General features: G+C 42.8%; 1 protein-coding gene across 12 annotated transcripts in view; it reads right to left on the bottom strand.

Annotated features, from left to right (window-relative positions):
• The window catches only part of CLIP1 (CAP-Gly domain containing linker protein 1), a 159902-nt gene that overhangs the window by 113513 nt on the left and 23142 nt on the right, over positions 1–23247 (bottom strand). For 6 of the 12 annotated variants that reach the window (XM_053586972.1, XM_053586960.1, XM_053586968.1 and 3 more), the window contains exon 2: positions 14121–14267. The exons of 4 other annotated variants lie outside the window; for them this stretch is intronic. The gene's annotated coding sequence lies outside the window, so the exon portion shown is untranslated. Of the gene's footprint in view, positions 1–14120; positions 14268–21358; positions 21563–23247 lie in introns of those variants that run through there. 2 more of the 12 variants (XM_053586962.1, XM_053586961.1) reach the window with 2 other exon arrangements.

Below are 23247 nucleotides of genomic sequence, written 5' to 3'. Positions count from 1 at the left end.
TTTTCGTTTTGCTTTTTGAGACAAGAGCGTCACTTTGTTGCCCTCGGGTAGAGTGACGTAGCATCATAGCTCACAGCAACCTCAAACTCTTGGGCTCAACCAATTCTCTTTCCTGAGCCTCCCAAGTAACTGGGACTACAGGCACCCACCACAACACCCAGCTATTTTTAGAGATGAGGTCTTGCTCTGACTCAGGCTGGTCTTGAACTCATAAGCTCAGGCCTCCCAGAGTGCTAGGATTACAGGCTTGAGCCATCACTCCCAGCCTAAACTATGTATTTATTAAACTACAAGAGGATAACCCTGTAAGAAAAAGCCATACCTGGGAGGCACTGACATAAAATTATCTTTGTCCTGTCTAGAAAAACATAGTATGCTATTGATTTACTCCAGATCAGGTATTCTGGGCTAAGGCAAAATAGAACCTTGTCATATTTTCTCCACCTCCTTGGAAAATGAACTGAGGAAGACCTTAGGATTTGGGAACATAGGAAAATATTTTCAAACAATAATACCTAAAAGCAGAACAATTCAATTAAAACAGAAAAATGCTATTTAATGACTCTTGTCAAATCACTGTGTTTTGCATTTTTCTCTGCTAACAGAGGTTGGAAGATGAAGCACAGACCTCACTCTTTCATCCCGTCTCCCTTACCAGCAATGCTAAGCATTTACAAAGAATCTGGCCAGGAATGAAAAAGGAGCCTACTCAGCCACTGTAATAGGTCGAATGGTGCCTTCCCCAAAGACACGTCCACCCAGGATCTGTCAATGTGACCTTATTTGGAAAAAGCAAATTTGCTATTGTAATTAAGAATCTTGAGATGAGATCATCCTGGGTTACACTGGTGAGCCCTAAGTCCACAGAAGAGAAGGTAATGTGAAAATAGAGGCAGAGATTGGACAACATGTCTACATACCAAGGATTGTTGGCAGCCACCAAACCTAGGAAAAAGGCATGAGACAGATTCTTCCACAGAGTCTCCAGGACTCAAACCTGCCAACACCTTGATATTTGGATGTGTAGTTTCCAGAACTATGAGAGAACAAATGTTTATTCTTTGAAGCCAACAAATTTGTGTTTTGTTTTGTTTTTTTTGCAGTTTTTGGCAGGGGCTGGGCTTGAACCCGCCACCTCTGGCATATGGGGCTGGCACCCTACTCCTTTGAGCCACAGGCGCCGCCCCATGTTAATTTTTTTTTTTTTTTTTTACAACTGCCCTACAAAACAAATAGAGCAATGTAAATTTTTCTGTTTAACAATAGACTTAATAGAAATCAAACCGAGATAGTTGACTTATAAGCCTCACTCTATAAATCCCCTATGGTTCTTGAGAGGGCCCAAAATAATAAAAAGGCTCCACTGGGGAGGCTGAGGTGGGAGGACTACTTGAGCCCAAAAGTTTCAGTCCAGCCTGGGCAACATAGTGACGCCGTTTCTTTAAAAAGTAATAATAATAATGCAATAAGGTATTCTGTAAACTGTCAAATCGTGTGGTTCAGGAGAATATTCCGATTAACAGAGAAAGAATTAGCGTTTATTTGAAGACAGTGATTGGATTCGTAATCAGGATTAGCAAAATTTCCAGGTTCATCACAATCTCCACTATCAGAAGAGGGAAAGTGGGGTCTGGGTGGGAGTTTGTGTGCCAGGTTGGTGGTTCTGCTTCAGAGTCAGGTTTGAAACCACTTGCTTCACTGTCAGACCCTCACCACACACAGCCTGTAAGTTTCAAGCAGAGTTACTTGCTCCTGCTACTGCATTAAATAGAGGGATTGGCTGAGTTTCCACTAGACTCAGCTGAGAAAGACTATTTCCATTTCCAAAAAAAAATATTTGAGGAGCATGGGGAAGAGGCTAAGTGCAGAAATTCTCCAGGGCCTTCTCTATACTTCACCTTTGTCCAACACCTTAGAGTGACAAGAGCCAAGCAGATAGGAAGAGAACAGAGAATGGGCGGTGCCTGTGGCTCAAGGAGTAGGGCGCTGGTCCCATATGCCGGACGTGGCGGGTTCAAACCCAGCCCTGGCCGAAAACCACACACAAAAAAAAGAGATCAGAGAATGTGCAATGATCTTGGAAAAGCTATTATGCTGGCAAAAAAGAAAGGATGAACTGCTCCTTAAAATATTTCACTTGGGTTGGGCAAAACAGTGAACTAGGCTTAGGGCAAACACTCCATAAAGAGAAATTATGAAAACCATCATAATGAGCAACTAGACTGCTAGGCAAGCTTCACCTAGTTTCAAATCTACTCAGTATCATACACTCATAAAAATGTGACCATCAGGCTCAGCACCTGTGACTCAAGCAGCTAAGGCGCCAGCCACATACACCTGAGCTGGCGGGTTCAAATCCAGCCCAGCCCGTCAAACAACAATGATGGCTGCAACAAAAAATAGCCAGGTGTTCTGGTGAGCGCCTGTAGTCCCAGCTACTTGGGAGGCAGAGGCAGGAGAATCGCTTAAGCCCAGGAGTTGGAGGTTGCTGTGAGCTGTGATGCCATGGCATTCTACCCAGGGTGACAGCTTGAGGCTCTGTCTCAAAAAAAAAAAAAAAAATGTGACCATCGTGACCATCCTATACTCATAAAAATCTGACCATCTTCAAAACTCAACCCGAGACACAGAAGCATGTGGTCATTACAAACTGAAGAATAATCATAAACTCTATGACTTTGTTGTTTTATCTTCACGCCTCCGGCTCTCACAGTCCATCTGAGTTCCCTGAATCCCAAAGCAGGGAACTTTGACCAAGATTTAATGAAGGAGAAAAATCTAGTCTATCTCGATGAAAGAATTGGAAGCAACATCACCAAGGTTAGTGTTTTAAATCTTCCAATTTAAATTTTTTTTTCATGCATTATTAATGAGTAGGATATCAGGCTTGTTTTAAAAAAAAAAATCAATTCATAGAAAAATGAAAGATCAGGGGTGGCGCCTGTGGCTCAGTCGGTAAGGTGCCGGCCCCATATACTGAGGGTGGCGGGTTCAAACCCGGCCCCGGCCAAACTGCAACCAAAAAATAGCCAGGCGTTGTGGCAGGCGCCTGAGGCAAGAGAATCGCTTAAGCCCAGGAGTTGGAGGTTGCTGTGAGCTGTGTGAGGTCACGGCACTCTACTGAGAGCCATAAAGTGAGACTCTGTCTCTACAAAAAGAAAAATGAAAGATCAAAGAGTTGGTCATGGTACCCATAACATGTAACCATGAAGAAGCAATGTCTCTGTATAATGTTTCAAGGTCAGAAAATGTCACATTGAAACTAATCAATTCCAAAAAACATGTAAGGAAAAGAAAAGATGTCCTTGCCTTACTAATAAGCTGACTATATTTGAATTTTTATTTTTTTTGAGACAGAGTCTCATTATGTCACTATCAGTAAAGTGCTGTGACATCACAGCTCACAGGAACCTCAAACTGTTGGGCTTAATCAATTCTCTTGCCTCAGCCTCCCAAGTAGCTGGGACTACAGGCGCCCGCTGCAACACCCTGCTGTTTTTCTTTTTATTGTTGTTGTTGTTGTCATTGTTGTATAGCAAGCTTGAGCCAGGTAGATGTGACCAGCGCCCTAACCACTGAGCAAACCACTGAGCTACGGGTGCTGAGCCTATTGTCTTTTTCTTTTCTTTAAGGAATCCAGAAACACCACAGCAATTTATAGGACTGTTTCCTTATTTGTCAATCACCTACATCCTAGGGCCATTCAGGCCCAGAAGGAGAGATGTAAACAACAGGTATTGTGATTCCAAAGTCCAAGCTCTTTTCACTAAACCTAACGTCCAAACTTAGAGGAGATAACCACATATCAAGAATAAAAATGGGAGGGCGGCGCCTGTGGCTCAAGGAGTAGGGCGACGGCCGGAGGTGGTAGGTTCAAACCCAGCCCCGGCCAAAAAAAAAATTAAAAAAAGAATAAAAATGGGGGCGGCGCCTGTGGCTCAGTCAGTAAGGCGCTGGCCCCATATACCGAGGGTGGCGGGTTCAAACCCGGCCCCGGCCAAAACTGCAACCAAAAAAAAAAAAAAAAAAAAAAATAGCTGGGTGTTGTGGCGGGCGCCTGTAGTCCCAGCTGCTCAGGAGGCTGTGGCAAGAGAATCGCTTAAGCCCAGGAGTTGGAGGTTGCTGTGAGCTATGTGAGGCCACAGCACTCTACAGAGGGCCATAAAGTGAGACTCTGTCTATACAAAAAAAAAAAAGAATAAAAATGGGCTCGGCACCTGTAGCTCAGTGGCTAGGGCACTGGCCACAGACAACAGAGCTGGCGGGTTCAAACCCAGCCCGGGCCTGCTAAACAACAATGACAACTGCAACCAAAAAATAGCCAGGCTTTGTGGCGGGCACCTGTAGTCCCAGCTACTTGGGAGGTTGAGGCAAGAGAATCGCTTAAGCCCAAGAGTTTGAGGTTGCTGTGAACTGTGAGGTTGCAGCACTCTACCCAGGGCGACATAATGAGACTCTGTCTCAAAAAAAAAAAAAAAAAATAGAATAAAAATATCGGTACTGGTATTACTAAAATGGCCTACATTTGTAGCAGCACCAAGTGTTCACACAGCACATATATGAAACTATCTTATTTGTGTCTCAAAAACTGAAGGCACAGGCAGTGCCTATGGCTCAGTGCGTAGGGCGCCAGTCCCATATACCGAGGGTGGCAGGTTCAAACCCAGCCCTAGAAAAAAATAGCCAGGCGTTGTGGTGGGAGCCTGCTGTCCCAGCTGCTTGGGAGGCTGAGGCAAGAGAGTCGCCTAAGCCCAGGAGTTGGGAGGTTGCTGTGAGCAGTGTGACACCAAGGCACTCTACTGAGGGCGATAAACTGAGACTCTATTTCTACAAAAAAAAAAAAAAACTGTGAAGGCAGGTGAGGAATTATTAATATCATTATGCTCATTAATGAAAACAGAGGCTCAATTAGCAGGTAAACCTAGCAATACAGATGATAAAGTTACCTGTTGTACATAATTATAAATGATAAAGTATAAGTGATTGCACTATAAGTAATAAAATTATCTGCCCGGCTTGTAATTAAGAAATAAACACGGGCGGCGCCTGTGGCTCAGTCGGTAGGGCGCCGGCCCCATATACCGAGGGTGGCGGGTTCAAACCCAGCCCCGGCCAAACTGCAACCAAAAAAAAAAATAGCCGGGCGTTGTGGCGGGCGCCTGTAGTCCCAGCTGCTCAGGAGGCTGAGGCAAGAGAATCGCTTAAGCCCAGGAGTTGGAGGTTGCTGTGAGCTGGGTGAGGCCACGGCACTCTACCGAGGGCCATAAAGTGAGACTCTGTCTCTACAAAAAAAACCCCAATATTTAAAAAAAAAAAAAAAAAAGAAATAAACACTAAGGTTTTCTGAGTAACGCAGAGATGGATGTTTGGGCATTGCTGCTGGAGGTGTAATAGATATTAACACCACTTTACAAGAGGTGCTGAAGACCACCCCCATCCACAATGGCCTTGCATGTGAAATCGGCAAAGCTGCCAAACCCTAGAACCACTGCTGTAAAGTGATTAGTTACAGTTATGTAGTGGTTAAGAATCATTGTTAACTCATGGCTTCACTAGAAGAGAAAGTAAATTGTGTTCTTTGGTTGACTGAACTAAAACCTACCACTGCTGTCCAAAGACGGTTTAGAACCCATCATAATAAAGAAGCACCACACAGGAATTCATATCCAAGTGGATGAAAAAATATAAAAAAACCAGTTCTGTCAATGATAAACCATGGTCTGGTAGGCCAGGTGTTAGTGAAGAAACTGTAACATCTGTGGAAGAAACCTTTGAGGCAAGTGCAAGAAAGTCATTAAAACAGGTTATCACTAGAGCTGAGGCTTCCAAAGTCTACTGTGCAAAAGATTCTGCAGACAAGACTTCACATGAAAACATACAAATTTCAAGTGCATCAAATGTTGTAAGAGGAATATCATGCATGACTAACTTTCTGTAAACAGTTCGACAAAAAACTTACCAATGATGATGCATTTTTGAGTAATTTAATGTTCTCTGGTGAAGCAACATTTCACATCAGTGGCAAGGTCAAGAGGCATAATTGCCTTATTTGGAGAACTGAAAATTCACATGAGTCTGTTGAACATGAAAAAGATTCTCCAGGGCTGGGCACAGTGGCTCTCGCCTGTAATCATAGCACTCTGGGAGGCCAAGGCAAGTGGAGCGCCTGAGCTCACCAGTCTCAGACCAGCCTGACCCAGAGTGAGACCCTCCTGCCTCTAAAAATAGGGTGTTGGGTATTGCAGTGAGCGCCTCTAATCCCAGCTACTTGGGAGGCTGAGGCAAGAGAAGTGCTTGAGCCCAGGAGTCTGAGGTTGCTGTGAGCTATGACACCATAGGGTGACAAAGTGAGACTCTGTCTCCCCCCACCCCAAAACAAAAAAAAAAGAAAAAAAGAGAGAGAGATTCTCCCAAAGTTAATGTGTGGGCGGTGCCTGTGGTTCAGTGGGTAGGATGCCGGCCCCATATACTAGGGGTGACAGGTTCAAACTTAGCCCAGGCCAAACTGCAATAAAAAAAATAGCTGGGCATTCTGGCGGGCGTCGATAGTCCCAACTACTGGGGAGGCTGAGACAAGAGAATCGCCTATGCCCAGGAGTTGGAGGTTGCTGTGCGCTATGACACCACGGCACTCTACAGAGGGAATAAAATGAGACTCTATCTCTAAAAAAACACAAAAAAGTAAAAGTTACTGTGTGGTGTGCTTTGGGAAAAAATGGAGTCCTAGGGCCTTTCTTTTCTGAAGAGTGTGTTGTTAATGGTGATGGCTATTTAGAAATGCTTCAAAATTACATTATTCCTCAGCTTGAACAATTAGAGCTGATAGAGAATATATTTCAACAAGATGGTGCTCCTTGTCACTTTGCTTTGCATGTCAGAAATTCCCTACATGAGAAATTCCCTAACAGATGAATTGGAAGAGGTGGACCTTTCTTGGCCTCCACATTAGCCAGATTTGACGCCATTGAGTTTCTTTTTATGGAGACAAGTGAAAACTAATGTTCATTCAAACAAACCTTGATCTTTAGAAGACTTGCAAGCTAGGACAACTGATGTGATTGTTGAAAATCAGCTTGAAAATGTTTTCTGAGAACTACAGAATCGTATTACCCTTTGTATGGTAATGATGGTGGACATGTTGAAAATTAACAAGAACAACAAAATATGCATTTCTTGGCAGCGCTTGTAGCTCAGTGGGTAGGGTACCAGCCACGTACACCGAGGCTGGTGGGTTCAAGCCCGGCCTGGGCCTGCTAAACAACAATGACAACTGCAACAAAAAAATAGCCAGACATTGTGGTGGGTACCTGTAGTCCCAGCTACTTGGGAGGCTGAAGCAAGAGGATCACTTAAGCCCAAGAGTTTGAGGTTGCTGTGAGCTGTGACACCACAGCCCTCTACTGAGGGCAACAAAGTGAGCCTCTGCCCTCCTCCCACAAAAAATAAAATAAAAATTTTCTAGAGATCTTGCTTTTTTTTTTTTTTTTTGAGATAGAGTCTTACTATGTGAGCCACCACACCCGGCCTATTGGCAGATATTTTCTTGAACATAAACTACATGAGCCCATCACTTCAAAGAAAATAACTATTTGCAATTATAAAATTTAAGCTCTTAAGAGAAGTCAGAATTTTGGAAAACATCCTCCATTGTGAAGATTGACAGCTTTCCAATACTAAAAAGCGTTGTGATCAGACTGATGGTACTAACAAATGTAATTTTTATTTTTTTTGAGACAGAGCCTCAAGCTGTCACCCTGGGTAGAGTACCATGGCATCACAGCTCACAGCAACCTCCAACTCCTGGGCGAGTCTCCTGCCTCCGCCTCCCAAGTAGCTAGGACTACAGGCGCCTGCCACAATACCTGGCTATTTTTTGGTTGGAGCCATCATTGCTGTTTGGTGGGCCTCGGGCTGGATTCGAAATCACCAGCTCAGGTGTATGTGGCTGGTGCTTTAGCTACTTGAGCCACAAATGTAATTATTTTATATTATATAATGAAATGTGCCAATATTTTGATGATCACACAATTCAGTGAGTCATTTTCTAACCAATAATGATGTTACGAAATCATGCATGGGATAAAAGATTCAAAGTACAAATCAGCCCAATGAAGTTTATGTAACAATAAATATTCATTCATATCATTCCAGATTCCAGATTCAACTCTAAAAAAAAAATTTTTGGAGCTGTATCTAACAGGAAATATGGGGGCTGGGGAAATAGCTCAACCTGGAATTCTAGCACTCTAGGAAGCCGAGGCAGGTGGATTGCTTGAGCTCAGGAGTTCAAGACCAGCCTGAGCAAAAGTGAGACCCCCCTCTCTACTAAAAATAGAAAAAATAATTATCCAGGGATGGTGGCACACACTTATAGTCCCAGCTACTTGGGAGCTAAGAGAATTGCTTGAGCCCAGGAGTTTGAGGTTTGTGAAATAGAATGACACCATGGCACTCTAGCCTAGGGCAACAGAGTAAGATTCTGTCTCCAAAATAACAAGCCAGGCAAAGTGGCTCAGGCCTGTAATCCTAGCACTTTGGAAGGCTGAGGATCACTTGAAGTCAAGAGTTTGAGGCCAGCGAGACCCTGTCTCTACAAAATAGGAAGCAGGAAGATCACTTAAACCCAGGAATTGGAAGCTACTGTGAGCTATGATGACTAGGATGATGCCATTGCACTCTATCTAACCTAGGAAATAGAGGGAGAAAACAAGGGAGATCTTACCAGAATAAAAGAAAAAGAAAATACATCAAAATATACTCTTTTCGGCTTGGTGCCTGTGGCTCAAGCGGCTAAGGCGCCAACCACATATACCTGAGCTAGTGGGTTCGAATCCAGCCTGGGCCCACCAAACAACAATGACAGCTGCAACCAAAAAATTGCTGGGCATTGTGGCGGGTGCCTGTAGTCCCAGCTACTTGGGAGGCAAAGGCAGGAAAATTGCTTGAGCCCAGGAGTTGGAGGTTGCTATGAGCTGTGATGTCACAGCACTCTACCCAGGGTGACAGCTTGAGGCTCTGTCTCCAAAAAAAAAAAAAAAATTATACTCTTTTCCTATAAGTCTGTGTAAGGCCATTTTGCTTCTTACATCTCAACCAATTTATCACTACAGATTAAATGCAGAATCAAATAAGAGAACCAAGTTGTCTTCTATTAAGCTAGACACAAAATGAATTTTCAAAAACGTAAAACAATTGTCATCTCATTAAATTTTTTGCTTTAGACAAGTTATTCTTCATTAAAAGTTTATGTAACATGTAATGAGTTTATTATTATTTCCACTAAATTAATGTTTTCAATATTTGGTTTTCTAGGGGTTTTGGGGAGGTATTTGTTTTTCTAAACACAGTGTCTTGCTCTGATTTTATGAACATTCGTATACATGTGTAGTGCAGTGGCATCATCATAGCTCACTGTAACCTTGAATTCCTAGGCTCAAGAGATTCTCCTGCCTTAACCTCCTGAGAAACTGGGACTACAGGCACATGCCATCACACCCAGTTAATTGTTGTTTTGTTTAGACAGGGTCTGACTACTTGCCCAGGCTGATCTTGAACTGGCCTCAAGTATCCTCCCACCTCAGCCTCCCAAAGTGCCAGGATTACAAGTGTGAGACACCATGCCAGGCTTATTCTCAGTTTTAACTTCTAATATAGTAAATATCAATACAATACATATATCTACAATGAACAAAAGCTCTTCAGCAACCTCATTAATTTTTAAGAATATAAAGGGTCCTGAGAAAAACATTTGACAACTGCTGCTATATTCACTTTTGCTTTACATTTTAAGTCACAACATTTCAGAAGCTGGAGCTACTGGTTCAGATATTTAAAAATTGGATGCCGGAGTCCCAGCTACTCGGGAGGCTGAGGCAGAAGAATCGCTTAAGCCCAGGAGGTGGAGGTTGCTGTGAGCCGTGTGATGCCACAGCACTCTACCGAGGGCAACAAAGTGAAACTCTGTCTCTACAAAAAAAAAAAAAAAATTGGATGCCGGGAAGTGCCTGTGGCTCAAAGGAGCAGGGTGCTGGCCCCATATGCTGGAGGTGGTGGGTTCAAACCCAGCCCCGGCCTAAAACTGCAAAAACAAAATAATAATAATAAAAAATAAAAATTGGATGCCAAGAGAGCAAGTTCAATATGGTTATAGCATTGTTATAGCACTGCATAAGGAGTAATAAAAGCCTGAACTTACAATCTGTGGGAAAACCATACACAGAACAAGAATACTGTTATATGGTAACATCAGAGTATTTATTTATATAAAACAGGCATTTCTATAAGGCACTTATTGAATAAACTGGTGCTCTAACAGTGGTTCTCAAAACACACAGCATCAACATTACCTGGGAACTTGGAAATGCAAACCCCAAACCTACTGAAATAAACCCTGAGGATGGGCCCAGCTATCTGAAATTTAACAAGCCCTTAAGGTGATTCTGATGCTAAAGTTTGGGAGCTGCTGCTAAGATATTGGTCAAGAAGTAACCTGTAGCCAGGCACACTGCACACACCTGTAATCCTAGCACTCAGGAAGGCAGAAGCAGAAGATTGCTTGAGCTAAGAAATTCAAGACCAGCTCAGCACCTATAGCTCAGTGGCTAGGGTGCCACGTAAACCGGAGCTGGCAGGCTCGAAACCAGCCCGGGGCTGCCAAACAACAATGACAACTACAATCGAAAAATAGCCAGGCGTTGTGGTGGGGCCTATAGTCCCAGCTACTTGGGAGGCTGAGGCAAGAGACTCGCTTAAGCCCAGGAGTTTGAGGTTGCTGTGAGGTGTGACACCACAGCACTCTACGCAGGGTGACAGCTTGAGGCTTTGTCTCAAAAAAAAAAAAAAAAAAAAGAAAAGAAAAGAAAAGAAATTCAAGACCAGACCCCATCTCTATTAAAAGTAGAAAAATTAGCTGAGCATCGTAGCAGGTGCCTGTAGTCTCAGCTACTCAGGAGGCTGAGACAGGAGGATCACTAGAGCCCAGGAGTTTGAGGTTGCAGTGAGCCACTATGACACTATTCTACTCGACCCACAGCAACAGAGGAAGACTCTGTCTCAAAAAAAAAACGTTAATTTGAGGTTCAATGTGTGAATTACATGCACATTAGTCACCACATGACTAATTTCTCTACAACTGCCTTGGTGCTTTCCCTCCTCCAGGCTTTTGTTTCAAGGGGTTCCCCTTGCCTTAAATGTCCTTTTCAGGGCTAGTTATTTTCACCTGCTGAAAGTTCACTCAAGGGCAAACTCAAGCATTCATCAGCCCCGCAAAACCTACTCCAAACCTCACTAATGAAAATGTGTTCATCCTTCCATTTCCTGTAGAATTGAGTATGTCTTTTTCTTTTTTATTTATTTATTCTTTTTTTTTTTTTTTTTTTTGTAGAGACAGAGTCTCATTTTATGGCCCTCAGAAGAGTGCCGTGGCATCACACAACTCACAGCAACCTCCAACTCCTGGGCTTAAGCGATTCTCTTGCCTCAGCCTCCTGAGTAGCTGGGACTACAGGTGCCGGCCACAACGCCCAGCTATTTTTTAGTTGCAGCTGGGGCCGGGCTTGAACCCCCCCACCCTCGGTATATGGGGCCGGTGCCCTACCAACTGAGCCACAGGCGCCGCCCTGAGTATGTCTTTCTCATAGCACATTTAGGGTGTGTGTGGGAGGATTGGGTGGGGGGGGGTGTCTACAAATTCCATCAGACACTAAATCTCTTCAGGAGAGAAACTATATTATAGTTATCTTTATATTTCCCACAGCACTTTTTAAAACAATGCTCACTAAATAAAATGAATGAGAAAAAGTCTCAAGTATTTAAATAACTCTATAAACCACCTAGGGCATATCCAGTATTAAAAACATATATAATGGCTGTGGTGGCTCACACATGTAATCCTACCACTCTGGGAGGCCCAGGTGGAAGGAACACTTGAACTCAGAAGTTCAAAACCAGCCTGAGCAGGAGTGAGACCCCATCTCTACTAAAAATAGAAAAACTGAGGCAAGATCTCATAAGCCCAAGAGTTTGAGATTGCTGTGAGCTATGACACCATGGCACTCTACTCAGAGTGACAGAAACTCTACCTCAAAAAGAAAATAAATTACAGGCAGTCCCCGAATTACAAACATCCAACTGGTATACAACTTGCATTACATACGGGTAAATGTACCTGTTCCAAGTTATATACCAATTCAACTTAAGAACAAACCTACAGAACCTACCTCATTCATAACCCAAGGACTGCCTGTAATATTAAAAATTCAATTTCTTAGTCACATTCAAGTGTGAAACACCCAAAGTACAACATAAAGAACAATTTCTATCATCACAAAAAGTTCTATTGGATAGTACATGGTTCTAGAACCTCCTCTGTCTAGGGAGGCTCTCCTTGCCGAATGAACAATGTCCTTCAAAGTGAACAAAAGTTTTTTTTTGTTTGTTTGTTTTGAGACAGTGTCTCACTATGTCATCCTCGGTAGAGTGCAGTAGTGTCACAGCTCACAGCAACCTCAAACTCTTGGGCTTAAGCAATTCTCTCGCCTCAGCCTCCCAAGTAGCTGGGACTACAGGCACCTACCACAATGCCCAGCTATTTTTTTGTTGCAGTTGTCATTGTTACTTTAGCTGGCCAAGGCCGGGTTCAAACCCACCAGCCTCGGTGTATGTGGCTGGCGTCCTACCCACTGAGCTACAGGCACCACCCAAATTTTAAGTATTTTAATAATACAACCATGGGCAAAATATTCAACTCCTCTTTTAAAAGTAACTTCCAGCCAGGCGTAGTGGCACATGCCTGTAATCCCAGCACTTGGGAGTTGGAGACCAGCCTGAACCAGAGTGAGACCCTGTCTCAAAAAAAATAGCCGGACGTTGTAACAGGTGCCTATAGTCCCAGCTACTTGGTAAGCTAAGGCAAGAGAATCGCTTAAACCCAAGAGTTTGAGGTTGCTGTGAGCTGTGATGCCATAGCACTCTACCAAGGGTGACAAAGTGAGACTCTGTCTCAAAAAAAAAAAAAAAATTCTGGGTGGCGCCTGTGGCTCAGTGGGTAGGGCACCGGCATCATATACCAAGGGTGTCGTGTTCAAAGCCAGCCCTGGCCAAACTGCAACAAAAAAATAGCCAGGCATTGTGGCAGGCACCTGTAGTCGCAGGTGCTTGGGAGGCTGAGGCAAGAGAATCACCTAAACCCAGGAGTTGGAGGTTGCTGTGAGCTGTGATGCCACAGCACTCTACCGAGGGTGAGAGCTTGAGGCTCTGTCTCAAAAAAAGAAAAATTCAGAGGCAGTTTGTAAGTAGCAGTTTATTGGTGAGTGACCCAAAATAGTAGTGACTAGCTCAATCTCTCAACTGGACTTGGCTCTAACACAATCCAGCTCTTTCCAAAATTTGAATCAAAATACCTCAAATATATAATGATGGGCAATTACAGAACATAGCAAAAAAGTATCCAAAGCTCATAGGGCAAGGCTGGGCGAGGTGGCTCACACCTATAACCTAGCACCCTGGGAGGACAAGGTTGGTGGATTGCCTGAGCTCATGGATTCGAGACCAGCCTGAGCAACAGAGAGACCCCATCTCTAAAAATAGCTGGGCATTGTGGTCGGCACCTGTAGTCCCAGCTACTTGGGAGGCTGAAGCAAGAGAATCGCTTAAGCCCAAGAGTTTGAGGTTGCTGTGAGCTATGACGCCAGGACACTCTACCAAGGGGAGCAAAGTAAAACTCTGTCCCCCCACCAAAAAAAATTCATAGGGCAATTCTAAAAGCTCCAAAAACTTGTTAACAGCTGTTATCACTGTACTAAATGGACAGCATCTCCCTAGAAGAGAAAACTTAGGTGAGACTGTTAAATTCTGATACATTTTTCCTTTATTTTTAAAAGTCAGTCACATTACTTTGTAATCGCACTTCCAAACTAAAACATGTACCTATACGTTAACCCCCAGAATCCTTTATTTACACCACTAATGTAACAGACTATTTTTTTCAAGCCAAGAAACATTTGTAAAATGTTTATCTATAGACCTTAAGTCACTCCTGAACAGTCTAAAATAACTATTTTGTTTGCACCCTCCCAAATAGGACAAAGAGGCAGATCTACCTCCAAGCACCAACTACATACCAGGGAGCAGCCCTCCATGACGTAGATTCCTCAGCTATACAATCTGACTCTCTTCTTGCTCATTAAAACATTTCCATTTTTGCTCCAAAACAGGAAGTTGTATTGCTAAACACCAACACTAGAGGAACAGGTTTGTTTCTGTGTAACCTAAAGATTTAAGAGAAAAGCCAGGCCTGAATTAAGCAAAAATTTTAAATTAGAATAATATGCTGAGCTTGTGATTTAATTCTGAGATCTGATCTAAATAACAAAGGTAAAATAGATAAATATATAAATAAATAACAAAGTTAAAGGGGCAAGGTATTAAGTTCATGGATACAAATAACTTTAGAAGATCTGTCCTTTTTGGCATTTCCAAAAAGGAAGTGTCCAAGGCAGGTAGATTGCCTGAACTCATGTGTTTCAGACCAGCCTGAGCCAGAGCTAGATCTCATATCTAAAAATAGCCAGGTGTTGTGGATGGTGCCTACAGTCCCAGATAAAAGGCTGAGTCAAGAGAATCACTTGAGGGCGGCTCCTGTGGCTCAAAAGTAGGGCGCCAGCCCTATATACCAGAGGTGGCGGGTTCAAACCCAGCCCCGGCCAAAAACTGCAAAAAAAAAAAAAAGAATTTAGAATTTTCACTAAAAGCACAGAAATGTCTTTAATAACAAAAATTGATCTAAAGCCGTTAAATACTGTCCCTGCAGCCAAAACTTTATTTCAAATTGGCAATTTCAAGTTTCTGCAACCTATGTGTAAAGAAAAATTCACTTTGTTTTTTTTAAGGGGGGGGGTCTTGCTCTTTCTCAGGCTGGTTTCCAACTCCTAAACTCAGGCAATCCGCCACAGCCTCCCAGAGTGCTGGGATTACAGGCATGAGCCCCGTCCAGCCAGAATAGCTCCCTTCTAAAAAGCTGTGTTAAAGACATGCTAGTTGAAGAAACATTTGAAAGGGAACATATCTAATGGGCTTGTAAAGTGCTCTCAGCAAGGTAAATTTTTTAAGATTCTAGGTCTTATGTGTTAAGAAAATAGGGACCTGTGACTTAAGCAGGAAAAAAATTAGAGAACACGTGAAATAATACTTTAAAAACCACAATCTAGGGGCAGTGCCTGTGGCTCAAGGAGTAGGGCGCCGGTCCCATATGCCAGAGGTGGCGGGTTCAAACCCAGCCCTGGCCAAAAAACCACAAAAAAAAAAAAAAACACAATCTACTTTAAAAAACAGAATGTGGAGTTTCTCTGAGGCTGACATGCTTTGTGGGAGAAAAAGCAATACCAATTATTTGAGAGGGCACAAAATCTCTCTAAAATCATAGGATCAAACTTAGAAAAACATGCCAGATCTACTTCCTGTGTTACTTGGAAAAAAAAAATGGGAAGGGACAATTTATAAAGTGCAAGACAGGGGCGGCACCTGTGGCTCACTCAGTAAGGCACCAGCCCCATATATCAAGGGTGACAGGTTCAAACCAGGCCCCGGCCAAACTGCAACAAAAAAATAGCTGGGCGTTGTGGCGGGCGCCTGTGGTCTCAGCTGCTCGGGAGGCTGAGGCAGGAGAATCACCTAAGCCCTGGAGTTGGAGGTTGCTGTGAGCTGTGTGATGCCACGGCACTCTACCGAGGGCCATAAAGTGAGACTGTTTCTACAAAAAAGAAAAAAAGTGCAAGACATTTGGGGGGGGAAGAGGGGGTTGTTTTGTTATTTGTTCTTTGAGACCTATTCTCACTCAGTCGCCCTGGGTAGAAAACTGCCGGGTCACAACTCACAGCAACCTCAAATTCTTGGGTTTAAGGAATCCTCTTGCCTCAGCTTCCCGAGTAAATGGGACTACAGAATCCTGCCGCCATGGCCAGCTAATTTTTCTATTTTTTATTAGAGAGAAGGTCTAGCTCTTGCTCAGGCTCTTCTGGAACTCCTGAGTGCAGGCAATCCACCCACCTCAGCCTCTCAGAGTGCTAGGATTACAGGCATGAAACACCACACCAGACCAGGAACACAGGGCTTTGAAGTTTTTATTTATTTGTTTGAAGGAGGACAATCCCTCAAAAATTATGTTAACCCTCAGAGACTAGGTTTCTGGATATTGGTATGAACCAATACCTTTTCTTCCGACTCCAAGTGAAACAGATACAAAGAACAAAGCAACATAAAGTAGAACCTCATACCTGACCACTTCCCTGCACTGACAACCTCCTCAAGTTGACCTAATTTTCACAGATCAGACATGCACCACATGTACGTATCGGTACAGTAGGCCGAGTTCCTTATGTTGACCACCTCCGTATGTTGACCAATTTGTTACAGTCTCTTGGGCAGTCAACTTACAGAGGTTCTACTGTAATCAAAAACAAATGGTGACAATTTCTCAATTGTGATACATCTAAACATAGGCCCCTGAGTCATAAATAATTTGTCCCACTAATAACCAAATCTAATCACTTCAAACTACTACTTGCCTGGTGCTATAGATATATTTTCACAGAACAAAAAATGTTTATTTGCAGGGAAAATTGATAGCAAATTATACAGCAAACAGAACCACTGACTAACCACATACCCACTCACACAGTAAAATACTTTTGCTGCTCAACTGTTTTCTGCTTTGAAATGTCCTGCCAGAGGGCATTCACAATGATTTTCTTATCATTATACCATCTCTTTCAGCAAAATATAGAGCCTGACATCAATGTCTCTACTTTTTATCTACAGAAGTTACAGAAAAGTCAACACAAAACTATGGAACAACTGGTACCTCATGGTATCTGTAGAATTGGGGCAGGTGTCAGCTCATACCCTGCCAGAAGCTGGGTAAGTATTTTGAACAACCTGGTTACAAAGTCATGCCGATGACCTCACAAACAGGAATTCTGATGTTGGTCTGCCTCTAGGTTGCATCTTCACCACTTTAAAGAAAAACCAAAGGTCCTATATCCCTGAATCTGGAACTAATGACTGGAGAAATGTATTTCCTCCCAAGAAATTATCTTCCCATCTGAGATTAGTAGCATCCTTCTCAACTACTGACTCTATTTACTAAGAGGAATGAAGATTAAGATGTGTAAGTAAGTTCATTTTGAAAATGCCAAAAGTGTAAAGCCTCATGACACCTCCGGAATATCCCTATTTGTCTTTGCTAGGAGAAGGCAAAACAGCCAGATTGTTGTTTTCTCCCTCTTATGATTGGAGAAATTGTATTACTTCTAAGTGCTTATAAATTTGTAAAATGGAAGGAACTGTAAGAATGGAATAATAATAATAATAATTTCCAGGTGAGAGGATTATTGTAGTTTTTATATCTTCTATGTGTTTTCTTAGGTCTCTCAAATTTTATTTAACAGATATAATTAATAAGCAGAAAGAAAATTAATAACTTTTGAACCACAGTAAAATGGATTCAACAAAGAGTAAGGAAATAGACTCTATTGTGTTGCTTTCTACAGAGGAACAGGATGAGACTGGATACATATGGAGGGGTTGCAGGCTGTAAGTCTTTTTCTTTTTCTTCTGGTATCACACACTATTTCCCACCTCCCTATGTAGTTCAGTACAGACGGATGACTGAATTCCAGCCAGTGGGATGAATGTGAGACTATGCCACCTCTTGGCCTTGCCCACACCAACCTCCCATGTGTGCTCCCCCAATTCTGCCCTTCTGATGGCTTGATAGAGACTAGCCCAGCAACCCAGAAAGCATGTACTGAAGATGGTGGAAGAGCAAAATGGAAGAAGCCTGGATCCTTGATCTTAGCTAAAAGGCCAAGAAGCAATGAAGCCTGGACCCTTGAATCAATTTTCCCCATTTCCCCATCAGAAAATACCTACCCTAGGCCAGGTGCAGTGGCTCACGCCTGTAATACTAGCACTCTGGGAGACCCAGGCAGGTGAACTGCTTGAGCTCAGGAGTTCAAGACCAGCCTGAGTAAGAGCAAGACCCCATCTCTAAAAATAGCCAGGCGTTGTGGCAGGTGCCTTAGTCCCAACTACTTGGGAGGCTGAAGCAAGAGAATCGCTTGAGCCTGAGTTTGTGGTTGCTGTGAGCTGTGAAGCCACGACACTCTAACCCAGGGTGAAAAAGTGAGACTTTGTCAAAAAAGAAAATACCTACCCTGAATTCTGCCAGAACTAAAAATAAACTTCTATCAGTTTAAGCTACTAAAATCGGGGTGGGGGTGGGGGTATTTGTTATAGCCTCTAGCTTATCTAATCCAATACAGTGGCAAAGAGATAAAAACTTTGCTTAGAGCTTTGGAATCATCTTGACTAAGTAAACTTATCAAAGAAATTAATTTTTAGGATAAGCATCTGAGATGGAAATCCTTCATACCACAAAAAAGTACAATAACATGAAGAAAAGTACCATATTTTCTTTTTTTTTTTGAGACAGAGCCTCAAGCTGTCACCCAGGGCAGAATGCCATAGCATCACAGCTCACAGCAACCTCCAGATATCCTGGGCTCAAGCAATTCTCCTGCCTCTGCCTCCCAAGTAGCTGGGACTACAGGCGCCTCCCACAACACCCGGCTATTTTTTGTTTGCAGCATCATTGTTGTTCGGTGGGCCCGGGCTGGATTTGAACCCGCCAGCTCAGGTGTATATGGCTGGCACCTAAGCCACTTGAGCCACAGGCGCCAAGCCAGTACTGTATTTTCTTAAGAGCAAAAAGACATTTTACTGGCAAGAACAAAATATCACAAAGATTTGAAGACAGCATGTTTTTTTTTCCTGTGACAGCTGTCACAGCTGTAGAGTGTCATGGCATCATAGCTCCACAGCAACCTCTAACCTCATGAGTCTCAAATGATCCTCTTGCCTCAGTTTTTCTATTTTTTAGTAGAGACCGGGTCTCAATTTTGCTCAGGCTGGTCTTGAACTCGTAAGCTCAAGCAATCCACCCACCTCGGCCTGCCAGAGTATTAGCATTACAGGTGTGAGTCACCACCCCTGACCTGAAGACACCATTATTAAGACAAGACAGATGAAGAGTTGATATCTGTCCAAGTTATGTGATTAGTATTCCACCTACTTTTGTGTTTAAAATTTTACATAATTAAAAGCTTTTTATCATAAAAGATACAAACTTTAATAAAATCCAACCTCTCCTCCCTGACCCCATACCTAAAGAAAAAAAAAAAAAAGCCTAAGCAATTTACAGAAACAAGTTCCTCAAAACAAGTACTTCCCCCCAAATAAGCACAGTGTAAATTACGCTCAAATGAAAGGAATATTCTTCCTAATTCATTTTTTTTTTTACAATGATTTTATTTTTATTGTTTTGGCAGAAAATAGTATCTAGACTGTATTACATTTACTTTAGTCTCCCTGTAAGAAGAACCCAAAGAAGCCTAGTGTCTGAATGTTCTTTTAGACTTGAATTGTGGCATTCGATCACTCGTAAGTGGCTCAGGGAATTTCCCGATTGCCATGTTGCTACCAGTTTTTTTGTTGTTGTTGTTTTTTCTTTTTTTATTAAACCATAGCTGTGTACATTAATGCAATCATGGGACACCATACACTGGTTTTATGGACCATTTGACATAATTTCATCACACTGGTTAACATAGCCTTCCTGGCATTTTCTTAGTAACTGTGTTAAGACATTCTAATTCTTATCTGATTTCTTTTTTGTTGGTGGGGGCCAGGTTTGAACCTGCCACCTCCGGTATATGGAGCCGGTGCCTTACTCACTGAGCCACAGGTGCCGCCCATGCTTATCTGATTTCTTAAAAGTTTTATTTATATTTTTTTCTGAAAGAGGGAGTCTTGCTCTGTTGCTCTAGCCAGAGTACAGTGGCATTATCCATTATCATAGTACACTGCAACCTCAAATTTCTGAGCCCAAGAGATCCTCCTGCCTCAGCCTCCAGAGTAGCTGGGAATACAGATACCCCACCACCACCACAACTGGCTAATTTTTCTATATTTAGTAGAGATGAGATGGATCTCACTCTTGCTGAGGCTGGTCTTGAATTACTGACCTCAAGCCATCTTCCTACCTCTGCCTTCGAAAGTGCTAGGATTACAAGTATAAGCCACTGTGCCTGGCCTGTTTACTCTTATTTCTAAAATTTCATAGTTAAAAAAATTAGGTTTAGGTTGTTGTGGAAGGCACCTGTAGTCTCAGCTACTCAGGAAGCTGAGGCAGGAAAATCGCCTCAGCCCAAGAGCTGGAGGTTGCTGTGAGCTGTGTGATGCCATGGCACTCTACCGAGGGCAATAATATAAGACTCTGTCTCTACAAAAAAAAAAAAAAAAAAAAAAAATTAGGCTTGGCACCTATAGCTGAAGTGGCTAGGGCACCAGCCACATACACCGGATGTGAATCCAGCCCGGGCCTGCCAAACAACGACAACTACAACCAAAAAATAGCCAGGCGTTGTGGCAGGCACCTGTAGTCCTACCTACTTGGGAGGCTGAGGCAAGAGAATCGCTTAAGCCCAAGAGTTGGAGGTTGCTATGAGCTGTGATACCACATCACTCTACCCTGGACAATAGCTTGAGACTCATACATACATACATACATACATACAGACAGATAGATAGATAGATAGATAGACAGACAGACAGACAGACAGACAGACAGATAGATAGAAAGAGAAGAGAGCGGGACCAGGAAGTGAAACATCTCGATTCTGTTCTGGCTGGATGACCTTGAAAAACTTATTCAATATTGTACCCTCAATGAATTCCCAACAATAAAAAAAAAAAAGAAAAAAGAAAAACTTATTCAACCCCTTCCCAGACCTTAGTATTCTCATTTATATCCTGAGGATACTAATTAAATGAGATCTTTCTAACTCCATCGTTTTGTAGTTATAACCATTTGGGATTTCAAAGCCAAATCACATTAAGTGAAAGGATTCAAAAGCAAAAAGAAAGATTGTGGCTCTTACTTTGCCAAAGTATAAGTACAGCCAAATCTGATAAGATCAGCTTTCAACAAGCACACATGTCTGGGTACTCTCCAGCACTGGTATAGTATTGCCCCAGGCAAATCACATCTCTACACTTCATACCAGGCCCTTTCTACTGCATTTTACGCCATCAACAAAATGAAAATACCCCTGTATCTACTCCATCTGGAAATTCGGTCAAGGAGTTGAAGATTTGCAATAAATTTAACCTGCCAGGAGAGGGAGTTTAACACGGAGCTTCCAGAAACGGGCTGCACACCAGTGTCCAAAAACCCAGATTTCAACTCAGCCCCACTGTTGACAATGAGGAAATTCACGACCAGACAAGTTAAGTGACTTACCTGTAGATAGCTGCATTCTAAGACTTTTGAGAGCCCTTCTAAGATATTACATGTCAATGAACTTAGTAACAGAAGGGCAAACATGTTCTGAGAGCAATGAGAAGTCGTCTTTGAAAGATGTTTCTGAAGCTGATTTTCAAGTCAAGCTTGAGAGAAAAATTCAAAGGCTGTGTTCTAATATCATATTTCTGAGTTTGGGAGGTTCTTTCACACCTTAATTCTGTCCCCTGAAGTCAAAGTTATGTAAGAGTCCATTGCATGCTGTGTCACTTGCTGTCCTCCACCCCCTAGGCAGGACAGGCAGTTGTAACCTGAGCTCTGTTTGCTTCAGTCACTGAAAACACACAATACTGGTAGCTTTCCAAATTGACTACATTTCCAGTAAAGACAGGCAAGTTATTTGATTATTTTTCTACGTTTGGTTTTATTCACATACATATTTCTGTATAGACATAAAAGAACAGAAAAAGACAAATAAAATTGAAGGGTATTTGCCTATTTCCCTCAATTCCTAAGTTAAACAAGGAAGGTAAAATATTGCAACTTCAAGGCCAGGCATGGTAGCTCATGCCTGTAATCCTAGCAATCTGGGAGGCTGAGGCATAAGAGCCTGAGTAAGAACGAGACTCTGTCTATAAAAATAGCCAGGTGTTGTGGCAGGTAATGGTAGTTCTAGCTACTTGAGAGGCTGAGGCAAGAGGATCACTTGAACCCAAGAGTTTTTTCTTTGTTAGTTTGTTTTTTTGAGACAGAGTCTCACTATGTTGCCCTTGGGTAGAGTGTCATGGTGGCACAGCTCACAGCAACCTCAAACTCTTGGGCCCGCCATCTTCAGTATATGGGGCCGGTGCCCCACTCACTGAGCCACAGGTGCTGCCCTACAAACTTTTTTATTTTTTGATAAATTCTTCTTCTGTGAAGTTGCAATTTTTTCTTTTTTAAGACAGTTTCATTTTGTCACCCTCGGTAGAGTGGCGTCATAGCTCACAGCAACCTCAAGCTCTTGGGTTCAGGCTTGGCGCCTACCCATAGTGCAATGGTTAGGGCGCCAGCCACGTACACCCGGGCTGGCAGGTTTGAATCCGGCCAGGGCCTGCTAAACAACAATGACAACAACAAAAATAGCTGGGTGTTGTGGCAGGCACCTGTGGTCCCAGCTACTTGGGAATCTGAGGCAAGAGAATCGCCTAAGCCCAAGAGTTGGAGGTTGCTGTGTGTGTGATGCCACAGCACCTACCAAGGGCGACAAAGTGGGACTCTGTATCTTAAAAAAAAAAAAAAAAACAGCTTGTAGACTTGCTTAGGGCCAACTTAAAAGCTTCATTTTCTAGATGAATTAAATGCTGGAAAATACAGAGTCAGACTTCATTTCCCACATTCAGGGTGTTTAGATATCCAAGCTCCTTACTACACTGCTACTCATAGCACATTCCCACATTTAAGGACTTCAAGAGACAAAGGAAATGACTGCAAAACAATATAGAGGCACATCAGCAGTCTCTACTGACTACTCTTCTGGCCCTATTTCTTCCTTCTCTGAACTACTCCAGCTACTGGGCAGTCTTCTACTACTGAAAGATGAATCACACACCAACACCTGTCTTGTTTGTGTGTCACGCTATGACTAAGTTCCTCACGGTCGAAGATGAAATTTGATTTGTCTTTGTATCCAAAGATCTAAACAAGTATTAGATACATAATAAGATTTCAAAAAAAGGGGGCAGCACCTGTGGCTCAGTGGGTAGGGCGCCAGCCCCATACCGAGGGTGGTGGGTTTAAACCCAGCCTCAGCCAAACTGCAACAAAAAAATAGCCGGGCGTTGTGTTGGGTGCCTGTAGTCCCAACTACTCAGGAGGCTGAGGCAAGAGAATCAATCGCCTAAGCCCAG

Source organism: Nycticebus coucang, chromosome 4 (assembly GCF_027406575.1).
Source record: "Nycticebus coucang isolate mNycCou1 chromosome 4, mNycCou1.pri, whole genome shotgun sequence".
In the NCBI taxonomy this organism is placed as follows: Eukaryota; Metazoa; Chordata; class Mammalia; order Primates; family Lorisidae; genus Nycticebus; species Nycticebus coucang.
The sequence above is the reverse complement of the archived record's forward strand: the minus strand, read 5'-3'. Positions and strand labels throughout refer to the sequence as shown.